We start from the raw sequence: 10,735 nt of genomic DNA on the forward strand, positions 1-10,735 counted from the left end.
TATTATTATTATTTATTAATTGTATACACCGCTATCATATTCCCCTTTACTTGCCTTTTCTCTAAGCTAAATAGTGCCAAACATTGCAGCCACACAGAGGAGGTGGTCCAATCCCTCATTTATTTTGGTGGTTGTTTTCTGAAACTTTTCCAGCTCTGCTGGGAACTTTTCCTTTTCTGAAATTGCCCTTGCCTACTCTCTGCCTTTTGGGGATTCTGAGCCCAGCAACCACCTGCATAAAATATGCTCTTGTCCAGTCCCCAAACTATACTTTGGAAGTAGAGAGTCACTGCCCGCCCCAGGCAGCCTAGCTGTAGACCCCATGCTGCTGAGGAAATATCTGCCTATCAACCTGTCCCCTGGCGGTGCAATATAGCAGAACATGACATAGCCAGTGTGAATAATTCATCACACTCCGCTGCCTGGCTTGATGTGTCAGTCACCATCAGCTGCATTCCTCTTAAAGAATAACACAGTCCCTGGTCAATTAGGAATGGGGGAGAGGGAGAATTTGATTTTCTTTGCATTTTAATTTGAAACTACATGCTTCGTACTCCTGGAAGCAGTATGCAAACTGAAACAAAACAATCCTTTGGCACTTCTCCGAATTTTGCAATAAAGTTCCCCAGTCAAACAATGGGGACAAAACTCCATCTGTTAAGGGGGAAAGTGTACACAGCGATGCATCACTTGGTGAAAATAACACAAAGAATTGTGCCTTATTAGGGAAGTTACTTGCAAAACGTGGATGGTAGGCAAGAACCGCCAAGAGAAATATGTGTATTCAGAGAAACCTGCACTAAAATGTTCAATAATGTTCAGGAGGATTTTTCCTTTTTTTAATTGCAAACTGAATTTAAGATTGGCAAAATGAGAAATAGAGAGAAGCAGAAATAGGTAGATATTCCCATCCCTTATTGTTCCTACACCCTCAAAGAAGACTCATGATACCAAAGCTTGATAATGGTTATATTTATTAATATAACAACTTGGAGGAACTGCAAAACAAATTAATCAAATTTACTTAATTCAGAAAGTACAGGCTGGCGAGGATTTTATCTCATTGTGGTAGGGAAGCATCCCTCCAGACCCCTGGGCATGTGATAAAGACTTTTCTCTGTTCACTTTCCCCACACAACGCATAATTTTATACACCTCGGTCATGCCCCTTCTTCTTTGCCTTTTCTTTTAACAAAAAAGCCCAGAATGTTGTATTCTTTCCTTGTAGAGAAGTTGCTCCAACGACTTGTCATTTGGGTTCGAGTCTCTCAGTCTACTACAAGCTGTGATTCATGTTCTGAGCTGCTTTTCCACCTATACAATATCGTTTTAGTAGTGCAGCAACTAGAACTGTGCACAGGATTCCAAGTGTGTTTACTCCTTAGATTTGTATAGAGGCATTACAAACATGGCTGTTTTATTTTCAAGCTCTTTCCTAATAGAATCAATGATCATCAGGTTTTCCATCGTGACCCAAAATCTCTTTCTTGGTCAGTCCAGTCACCTCCATGCTCAGATATCAAATATGAATTTTAATGTAGGGTAGTTTGGTTTTTTTAAGAACTGCAGAGAACGCATGCAAAATTGACAGCAAAAACATACTTCTGATCCATCTGTACTTAAAAAACACTCATAATTTGGAACTGACAACACAAAAATTGCAGTTCCCCCCACCTTAAAGAAAAATGCCTGGGACACATCATAAAGATTATCAAAGCCTCAATTTTAAATGGCTCCCCGTCATGGTTTGTAATGAGAGAAGAAAAGAAAAGAAAAAGCTATCTTGAAGTCCTGGCACTAATAAGCCTATTGTTTAAAGGTCACCTTCATCTAGGAATGCTTTATTATCAGTAGAACAGAGTAGGACTGAATATGTAATGGCTTTTATCTGATGATGGCACTGTATTCTATTCTGTGAGATAAATGCTTCTGATGATAATCATTTATATACAGACGTTGTGGAAGGAAAACAAACTCATCCGGGGAAATTAATTATAAAAGTAACTCTGAAGGTGGGCTGCATTTCACTGTTCTCCATTTTAACAAGCAACCCAAAACTTCTCCTGCAGGAATGCTAGTGATCCAGAAAACTGAGTGTGTCTCTATACAATACATTGTAGGGTTGGGGTTTTTGGTTTTCTTTGCCAGTTTTGTATCACCCTGGCCACACCAGTGTCCACAGCAACTTCTCTGAGAGAGGACCGAAGATGAAAGACCAGGACTGCAGCCAGAAGTGGTAAGAGCCCATCCTTCAAATCTGGAAGCTCAGCAGCCCTGGCAGCAGCAGCACCACCACCAGCAGCAGTGTTGATGGAGAGGGGTGCAAGGTCAGTGGCAGTGATTGTGCTTGCAGCAAAATGGAGAGATGATGGACAACCTGCCTTGGGTTTTTCATCAGGTGCTTAGCAGGTTGGTCCTGCCCCAGGCTGAATTATGCAGCACATTTCGACATGCTTTCTCATACTAATTCTGCTTGCAGGGTAAAGGTCAGCCACAAGGAGCAATATATCCACAGTTCTGTCACATCGCAGAACCCAAGTTTTCTGGGCACAGAATTGAGGTCAGAAGCAAAAAGAAGAGGTGGTAGCAGATGAAAGTTGAGCTTGACTCAAAAGCTGCCCTTACCAGTGTGTTTCTAACTCTACAGCTCTTTAGAGCAGGGCCTACCCTACTGTTAGGTGGAATGAGGTCAGTGGCCACCACAGGTGGCAGGTGCTGAGAGGCATGGAGGGGCAGAGTGGCTTTGGAGGACAGAACTGTGTGTGTTCAGCCCTTTGCTCACTAAGCTACCCTCCTGGGCTCAGGTGAGGTGGAAAATGCTAGCCCATCACCAGTGCTGAAGTAAGCTTCAACCACCAGCTTTAAGCAGGCTTCTGTATTTGACTTTTTGGATGACTGCTGTCTTATTCTTTACCTCAGGGCTCTTCCAGATATATATTCAGCATTCCTTCTGCTTTGCTTGCACAAAGCTCACATGGCGGTTAGACTATACATTTGTTCTAATTGGTTTACAGGGCAGTTATATTGAGAATTTGCCCTTCATTCATTCCAATTTGCTTGCAGGGTATTTACATTAATCATTCATCCATTGCACACTTTCAAGGCATTTCCCTGTCACTTTTCAAACTGCAAAAAGTTCTGTTCTTTTGCTTTTAAGTGGAGTTATTGAGCTAGAGAACTTCAATGTGCTTTAATTTCAGAAGCTTCCAGTTTCAATATGTCCTTGAATCCCTCCTGAATAATAGTGACAGTCTAGAGGAACCCTCAGATGGCAAACATCTCCTGAACTAGCTGAGTTTCAGAGGAAAATGTCACCCTAAACAAGCATAGGACAGATTAGCAGAAATAGACTTCTGTTTTAGCTAAGATGGTTCACCTTGACTTCTCTTCTTGGAAGGCTGATGCTAACTCTTTTCTGACTTAGAATTTTCTCTCTCTCTCTCTCTTTTGTTAGAGCACAGAGTATATTTGTCTCTGATCATGTGTTGGGACAGAGAATCAGGAAGTATGATGGGTCACCTTATGCATTTGTCTCAACATCCCCCTGGACTCTGTCAAATCACTTGGATGAACCAAAGAATTAAAGGAGAGATTTTTCTCTAGAGAGATTATCTTGAGGCAAGTCTGGCTTTGCATGTTTTCTCAAGTGAATTCAGTGTGAAAGTTGAATGAAAACCTGAGAAATTCCACACCGTTGCCATCATCAGTCATGCTTAAATTGCAAATGAAAAGTGGTGTTAGGGATGAGCATGGCCAATCAATTAAAAGTAGGACTTGGCTCAAAATGTGCCCTTCGGATAAACAGAACAGGTTTCCAAAACAGCTGGCAAAAACCTTGTGCTCTGTTTAATCTGCATGTTCTTTCATCTGGGAAGTGCTTCCCTTCCCCAGCCCATGCAAGCAGGGTGGAATCTGCTGCCAAATGTCACGTGTTTATGCAGTCTTTGGTCCACATAACAAATGAGGAAGTGCAACTATGTGTGCACAAAAATATTCAAGGCTTTTACTTGAAGAAAGCCGTGGAAAAACAAGAGTGCAAGTGGAACTGGGTGGATTCTGCATGAGCCGAATTTCCTGTGGAAAATCAGCTGCTCAGTGACATAAACAATGGCATGGGGTGCAGAATTCCTTCTCCAAGTTCTGTACCTCTCTGTTAGAGACACAAATGCCTTCTTAGCATCGTTTATTCAAGCATCTCTTATGTGCTAGCCTGGTCTCTCATTGGATCGGTCGCTTCAGCTTTTGTCTGAGTCGCTGAGTTCCACTGCAGTTAATCACTCCCCAGCGAACCCATAGACAGTTTCCCAATTAAGTTTACACCTATTAAGATATCATTTGTTTTAAACTGGGAGCGATGTGATTCCCTCCCCCTCCGCCGCACCCAGGTAATTAAAAGACGATGTGTGGTCAATGAGCAGAAACAAACAAACATGCAATGCAAGTTGAGACCCATTCCTAAAATTGACTTGGGTGGGGGGAGGAACCCACTATTTTCTGGCTGAAAGAAACAACACATTTGGACGGCACATAAACCAAGTGCATTGTGTGCATAAATCATATTGACACCTATGATGTGCTCTGCCAGGTGACTGGTCTCCTAGAACATGCAGAGTAATGAAGAGGACATAGCAGAGGGGTGTTGTGCACAGGAAGGGCCTTAGGAAGTGGTGGGAAGGTGGAAACCCCATATATGGGGTGTGGAACCTTAGGGAGCTGGATGCAGCCCTGCAGACCCCTTCAGCTGGCCTTTAGAACTCTCTGCAGTCCAAAGGAACTAAGAAGCAAGCTAATGATGGATTCACCATCAAAGCCATGCTGGAAAACACCACCATGGAGAATGACACACTTACATCCAGTGTTGCAAGACAGTTGTGACGCAGGGTTCGATTTTCAGAAACGTTCAGACAGGCACCACCACCACCATTTAAAAAAATATTGTTCTGCCAGATTGGCACTGGTCTAAACCACTGAGTGCCTTGGGCTTGCCAATCACAAACTTGGTGGTTCAAATCCCCGTGACGGGTGAGGTCATGTTGCTCTGTCCCAGCTCCTGCCAACCTAGCAGTTCAAAAGCACGCCAGTGCAAGTAGATAAATAAGTACCATTGTGGTGGGAAGGTAAATGGCATTTCCATGCACTATGGCTTCCGTCTCGGTGTTCTGTTGTGTTAGAAGTGGTTAAGTTATGCTGGCCACATGACCTGGAAAGCTTCAGACAAACGCCGGCTCCCTTGCCCTGAAAAGCAAAATGAATGCTGCAACTCCATAGTTGCCTTTGACTGGACTTAACCGTCCAGGGGTCTTTTATCTTTTTTACCTTTTACCTATTACTTTTATTGAAATCCAAACTGATTACTTCATTGAAATTTAAAAAAGCCCCTCCGCATTTATTGAAAAAAGTAATCAAATGAGCTTCAAATTGGTTTTTCTCATTGAGGCCTGGAAACCTGTACTGGGGGAACAAACTGTCAGCCTTTCGAGCAGGCTGGGTCATATATTCTATGGCATTAAATACACTTTAGTTTATTTCAGTGAATGTGGTGGTGGGGGGGGAAGGGGCATAATCAGATTTGCACATTCCAGTAGCAAATGCAAAAAGCCTGCTGGAGAGTGAGCTTCTGCAATAACATCAAAAACAGCAGCAAAACTGTTTATCAGAAATTTAATCAGTCCCTCTTAAGGCTCTGTCAGACTTGTTATGTTGGGATCCATTTCTGTCATATATTAAGATCTGGGAAGTTGTTTGAGCACAGCAGTGCAAATTAAATTGCCATCTAAAGCTTCAGAGGGCATCAAAACAATAAGCACAATCAATCTTCTTTTTTTAGCAAAAGAAAATCACCAAGGGGCCAAAACATCACTTTACGTGTTAAGTCCTTATGAAGTTAACTCCATATTCATGCTTGACAATAAACACTGCTAAATCCTTTGTGGGTGGAATTCTAAAAGCTCAGGAGAACATTCAGTGAATGTTAGAATGGGCACAGAACAATAGATCTGGGCAGTAAACGTGAACATTCTGCTACAACGTAGCTCATATTTTACATTATCACCTGTTCTATGCTTGTTTTTCTTTCTTTCGCTGACACAGATGAAGCAAAAGACAAAGGTAATCTTCAAAACACTCACTTTGTGTGTATGGTGCCGCTGTAAAATTTCACATAAGCTTTGGTCAAAATGTCATGATCTCCTCAATCATCAAACATCCATCTCTGACCCTCCAAGTGTCCCTATTTCCCAGGGACAGTCCTGGATTTATAGAAGTTGCCCCAGTTTCTGATTTGATCCCAGAATGTCCCATTTTCCCTTAGGTTGTCCTTATTTCCATCGGATAAATGTTGGAGGCTGTGGAGTTATCTGACCCCTGAGCTGTCTGAAGGCAGCCCTATATGGGGAAGTTTTTTAAATGTTTCATGCTTTATTATGTTTTGATATATGTTGGAAGCCGCCCAGAGTGCCTGGGGCAACCCAGTTAGATGGGTGGAGTATAAATAGTAAAACTATGGTTGTTATGGAATAGAAAATCTTTATTTTCATCAATGTTGGAGGGTATGATAGCCTTTTGGGTTTTGTTGCATGTGAAGCCCAGTTCTGTAAATTTCCTTGTACCAAGTCAGTGTACCTATTTAAAATAGGGACATAGGAAGTTGCCTTATACCAAATCAGACCTTTGGTTCATCTTGCTCCAAAGCAAGGGCCTTCTTGGTAGTGGCGCCCATCCTGTGGAACACCCTCCCATCAGATGTCAAGGAAATAAGCAGCTATCTTGTTTTTAAAAGACATCTGAAGGCAGCCCTGTTTAGGGAAGTTTTTAATATTTAATGCTGTATTGTTTTTAACACTCGATTGGGAGCCACGCAGAGAGGCTGGGGAAACTCAGCCAGATGGACGGGGTATAAATAAATTATTATTATTATTATTATTATTATTATTATTATTATTATTTACACTGACTTGGAGTGGCTCCCCAGGGTTTGGAGATGCCAGGGATCAAACCTAGGATCTTCTGCATGAAAAGCAGGTGCTTTACCACTGACCTTTCCCCAAATTTGCAATGGACCAAGGTTTAGCAAATGATGGTAACATTGTATGTCCTGGTTAGGGATGGGGGAGAAATCTTATTCCGTTTGCATTTAAAGGCAAACCTAATTTGCACTTTTCAAAACAATGCGCAAACTGAGTCATCCTTTTAAATTCGCTCTCCTCCGAATTTTGCAATGCAGTTCTTCAGTGACAAAAAATGCATATAAACAGGGAAAGGGATGCCTAAAACCTTTTAGAATTAATAAAAAACAATATACACCAATGCATTGCATTTGCAGAAAATGCTATTCAAAATGGCACGGAGAAATCTTTATATTGAGAGAAATTTGCACTAGCGCTCTGGTGAATTTTCAATGAGGATTTTTATTTTATTGGTTTATTTCATAAAATGTTGACATCATTCGACTGCAATGAACCTCAAAGCGGTTTGCAAAAACAAAACAATAAAATGATTGGTAAATCAGTTAAAAACAACTATTTTTTTAAAAATAAAATCAATGATAAACTAAAAACAGGTTAAAACGCACATCAACATTCCACATATCTAGGTAGGTTTCTCTAAAAAAATGCTATTCGGGAAACCACAAAGGCTATAGTGGTGGGATAACGCTTGAAATGCATGATGCAGGTGGGGTCTTAAGATGAACAGTAATAATGCAAAGTCAAAGTAATCTATATTTGATTCAGATGTTTGTTTTGCTTTGCGTTTGCTGTTAGCACATATGTATCATTTCCTTCTCTGTGGGGAGGTAAAACTATTGGAGAAAAACAACCCCACTTCCATTTTGTGCATCACCTCAACTTTTTGCAACACCCGATAAATCATCTGAAGAGCACACATTACGACTGTCAATGCACCGTTGTCCAAGCACAAGGCTATTTTAAGACATTCCAGGGTTACACAATGCTATTTTATGCTTCATTTGTCTGTTTTCTACTGGAGGACATAAATAAATGAAGCATAAGTTGCTTCCTCATGGAACACTGGAAATAAACAAAACGGTGGCTGCAGTAATGGGACAGGACTTGGAGGATGCAAAACAGGACTCTCCGTCCAGCAACAACCCTGTTTTGCAGATATTTAAGGACCTAAGAAGAGCCCTGCTGGCTCAGTCTAGGGGAACATCAAGTTCAGCATCTTGTTCCCACAGTGGCTGACCAGGTGCCCACGGGAAGAAGGCAACCTGGGCATGAGCACAACAGCACTCTGTCCCACTGCAAGTCCCAGCAACTGGTATTCAGAAGGATGATGCCTCTGACAGTGGAGGTAGAACATGGCCAATATGGCTAGTAGCCATTGTCTTCCATGAATTTGTCTAATCCTCTTTTTAGCCAACCAAGGCCATCACTACCTCCTGTGGGATTGAGTTCCACAGTAAGAGGAAGTAAGTGATATAAAGGGTGAGACAATGTTTTAAGTATCCTGGTTCCAAACTATATACAACTGTATACCTGAAGGAGAACCTTCTTCCATACCGTTCAGCCCAGACACTGAAATCCAGCTCCAAGGGCCTTCTGGAGGTCCCCTCACTGTGAGAAGTGAGATTACAGGTAACCAGGCAGAGGGCCTTCTCAGTAGTGATGCTTGCCCTCTCATCCAATGTCAAGGAAATAAACAACTATCTGATTTTTAGAAGACAGCCCTGTATAGGGAAGTTTGGAATGTTTGATGTCTTTCTTACTGTGTTTTAATTTGTTGAAAGCCGCCCAGTGTGGCTGGAGTAACCCAGTTAGATGGGTGGCATATAAACAACAAGTTGTTGTTGGTATATGATGATGATGATGATGATGATGTTTACCCCACCTTTTCCCCTTGACATAGACTCAAGGCAGCTTACAGATAAAATAGGTAAAGGTAAAGGGACCCCTGACCATTAGGTCCAGTTGTGGCTGACTCTGGGGTTGTGGCGCTTATCACATTTTATTGGCTGAGGGAGCCGGTGTACAGCTTCCAGGTCATGTGGCCAGCATGACTAAGCCACTTCGTGCCAGAGTGGTACTTATTTATCTACTTGCACTTTGACGTGCTTTCGAACTGCTAGGTTGGCAGGAGCAGGGACCGAGCAACAGGAGCTCACCCCGCCGCGGGAATTTGAACCGCCAAGTTTGTGATTGGCAAATCCTAGGTTCTGTGGTTTAACCAACAGCTCCACTCACGTCCCTTTTACAGGTAAAATAAGAACAGCTAAAAACCTGGGGGGGGGGGGGAAACAATAATTCACACACACACACACACACACACACAATTAAAATACATATAATTACAATAAAAACAGCACTGCATCAGCCCTTTTGTTAAAAGCAATCAGTTCCCCAAAGCTTGTTGGAACAAGAAGGTATTCACCCGCTTGTGTGTTTATTGAGGTTGCTTTACCTGACCATAGGTTTGTTTGTTGTTTTGTAGGTATTCACCCGCTGGCAGAAAGACAACAAGGAGGGAGCCAGTCTAACTTCTCGAGGGAATTTCAGAGCCACCAGAAAGGCCCTCTTCCGTGTCCCCAACAAGTGTGCCTGTGAGAGACCAAGAGAAGGGCTTCCCCCAAAAATCTCAGAACCTGGCCGGTCCATATGAGGTGTTGTGGCCTTTCAGTCCCAGCACCTTGAACTTAGCTCAGCGGCCCATTGGCAGCTAATGCAATTACCAAAGGCAGTGCTAATCACTCCCACAATCCATTAGGTTTGCTTTGCCCACGATTTGTAAAGGAATGGCTTTTGTTTGCTGCCGGGGATATGAATAGTGAGGTCAGCATGTGAGAGGCAAAATGTTGGGTGTCTAAAAATAAATTTTTGCTGTTTGGTTTGGAGATGCCAGAACACCTTAGGCTCTTTCCCCTTGACTGGAGCAATTAGAGAAAGAGGAGTTCAGCAGAGGAAGTGGGTGTCCCTGGAGTAAACAACCATCATATGTAGCATTAAGAAGACAGGAAGTATGTTGCTTTCAGCCTCTCCCAAGCGGCTACTGAAAAGGCAACAGACTTCGTTAGAAGCACTTCAGACATTTCCCCTTTCCTCTTTCTGTGGGGGTCATCTGTAACTGGTCCCTGCTCCATACATTTCAGCTGGGTGGGGAAATTCACTTGGCAGAGCAAACTTTCGATTCAGTGTCAAATCATAAGGAGGATTGAGTGATACTGTCCATTAGGCCCTGTAATCTGCGATCTTTATTTACTAAAGGTAAAGGTACCCCTGCCCGTACGGGCCAGTCGTGTCCGACTCTAGGGTTGTGCGCTCATCTCACTTAAGAGGCCGGGAGCCAGCGCTGTCCGAAGACACTTCCGGGTCACATGGCCAGCATGACGAAGCTGCTCTGGCGAGCCAGCACCAGCGCAGCACACGGAAACGCCGTTTACCTTCCCGCTATAAAGCGGTACCTATTTATCTACTTGCACTTTGACATGCTTTCAAACTGCTAGGTGGGCAGGAGCTGGGACCGAAAGACGGGAGCTCACCCCGCCGTGGGGATTCGAACCGCCGACCATGCGATCAGCAAGCCCTAGGCACTGAGGTTTTACCCACAGCACCACCCGCGTCCCTTCTTTATTTACTAGAGATGTGCAAAATGTCGCCTGGCTTTGTTTATTGGGTGGGCCCCAACTGCACCATACATTTTAAGCACTATCATACAACTTTAACCAGTCATGGTTTCACCCAAAGAATCCTGGGAATTGTAGACTGTTAAGAGTATTGGGAAT

The 10,735-nt window shown here is 42.9% G+C and overlaps 1 long non-coding RNA gene across 1 annotated transcript; it reads left to right on the plus strand.

The window, feature by feature from the left end:
• Positions 1-5,985: 5,985 nt before the first annotated feature.
• LOC308464170 lies at positions 5,986-10,185 on the plus strand. The gene is made up of 2 exons (XR_013979915.1): positions 5,986-6,108; positions 9,448-10,185. It is a non-coding gene; the product is annotated as an uncharacterized lncRNA (long non-coding RNA).
• Positions 10,186-10,735: the final 550 nt, after the last annotated feature.

The sequence above is a fragment of the Podarcis pityusensis genome (genome assembly GCF_964106645.2).
Source record: "Podarcis pityusensis genome assembly, chromosome: 15".
Lineage (NCBI taxonomy): Eukaryota > Metazoa > Chordata > Lepidosauria > Squamata > Lacertidae > Podarcis > Podarcis pityusensis.